The sequence below is a fragment of the Capsicum annuum genome, chromosome 7 (assembly GCF_002878395.1).
Source record: "Capsicum annuum cultivar UCD-10X-F1 chromosome 7, UCD10Xv1.1, whole genome shotgun sequence".
Classification (NCBI taxonomy): domain Eukaryota; kingdom Viridiplantae; phylum Streptophyta; class Magnoliopsida; order Solanales; family Solanaceae; genus Capsicum; species Capsicum annuum.
Genome location: NC_061117.1, coordinates 191541584 through 191543644, shown reverse-complemented (window position 1 = coordinate 191543644; position 2061 = coordinate 191541584).

Below are 2061 nucleotides of genomic sequence, written 5' to 3'. Positions count from 1 at the left end.
TTTTCGCTTGGCCTTCCTACTAGGCTTATAAAATTCCCTTTTGAAGGGTTTCTTGCTAGGGGTAGTCTTTTTGTGAGGTTTTAAGGACTTGTTTCTATGCTTTTTGCTAGGATTGGTGAATCCATAGTCTTGGCAGAAGGTTCCTAATCCATATTTGGAAGTACTGTCTTTCTTAAGCTGTTTCTTAAGCTTGAGGTCAGTGCAGAGATCTATCCCTACTGTAGTGATAAAACTGATTAAGTCACCATAGGTTAGGATATCGTAAGGAATCTTTCCTTCGAATCTATCCTTAATTTTGGTTCTAACCTTTTCGGCGAAGAGAGAAGGGAGACCACTAATGAATCGCTCCTTCCAGAAATCATTGTTACAGTCAGGTCGGATCATGACCTTTACCAGGAAGGTATCTTTGTACCATCGAAAGTCTGCTAAGTCTTTGCAGGTGAGATTATTGAGGATTTCAAGGCTCCTATCTTGGAATAATTTGGATTCTCCTATGAAATGCCTTGCTATATGGTATAGGAGAGTGGACAAGCGTCTTCTTTTGCAACTTGCTCAAGAGTTTCTTGGCCATTTTCAGTCATAACAACTGTTTCTACGGCGGTGGCTCCATAGATCAGGTTTTTGACTTCATCGGTGAAGTAGTTATCCCACCAATGTTTTATAATACCAGTGAAACCTGATACGATCATGGTAGCAGCCTCTTTATCCATGGCTCCTCTGATTTTGTATGCGGTAATAGAAACGCCCATTTCATGGAGTTTGTTATAGATTTAGTGTTCAGCCAAACCGTCAACATTCTTTTCAGTTATTACTCGACCATCATGGTTGAAGGTTGAAAGGTAAGGATTTTCTTCAAACTGAACGTCTCGAGGAGAGGGTTTTTTGTAAAAGTTTTTCTTAGTAGAAAAACGGTCACTGGTAAGTTTAGAAAGAGTGTTTTTCTGGTTGCTGGACTCAGCTTTCTGGTTGCTGGACTTAGCTTTCTCAGAGATTTTAAACTTAGAAAGTTTGTCATTGATTTGTTCCAAGATTTTTCCCGAAACCTTTAAATCGTCACTGAGATTTGGAAATTTCTCCTTTTGGAATTTAGGAATCTTGAAGATAGGATTGGTTATAGGATTAGCACTCGAAGTTCCTTTCTCAAGAGCGGGGGGACTAAAAGGAAGTATAGAATTTTTAGTATCTCCTATTTGCTGGGATATAGTGTGAAGGACCTGATTAGTATAGTTGTTTTGTTCAACTATCCTGTTGAGGTCTCTATTGATAGGGGTCGATAGAGGCCTATCATGCTTTTTTTTGAAGGGAGAAGCGTTGAGTACTTCATTAGAATGAGGAATTTTTATTCCTTCAAGAGGAGGAGTAATGGATTCAATTATTTTGTTACTCTGAGTATACCATTTGTTAATGATAACGTTAAGGGATTCATTCTGGTTTTCCATTCTTCCAGTGAATTCAAACCATCGAAAGCACTCTATGTCACAACGGAGTCTCTTCATATCGGCTATCCATAGCCGACCAAACTCCTTTTGCTGCTCGTTAGAATAGGTACTGGTGTACCATTTCCTTTTTAGAGCGTCTTTAGGTAGGTACCATCGGGCTTCGAGAGCTTTAAGGTCAGGTGTATACTCTTCATCTGATTTGATGACGAGTAGGCTAGGATCAGTCCTAATTTTCTGACGGGATATGGAAGGGGGAGGTTCCATATCTGAGGCTGTAGGACTTCCTGGATCATACTGATTTTCAGGATCTAGGGACTCATGGACCCTAGTAGATTGCTGATAATAAACTTTTGGGACAGGACCAGAGAAGTCGACTCCTCTTACCTTGCCCTTGTCATTGTTATTATCATTTTCTTCACTTTCCTCCTGGGTTTTTGAGGTGGAAGCTCGATGTGAGACAAACCGTCGAAACGAAGAGTTACGAGGAGTGTCAAACCCGAGGAATTTTAAATCAATCGAGCCATCAGGATGCTGAATAACTTGTTGTATTTGAGATTTTTCGGGATAAGAACGAATGGGTTGAGTAATAGCATCAAAGTGCCATTCATTACTATGGATGACG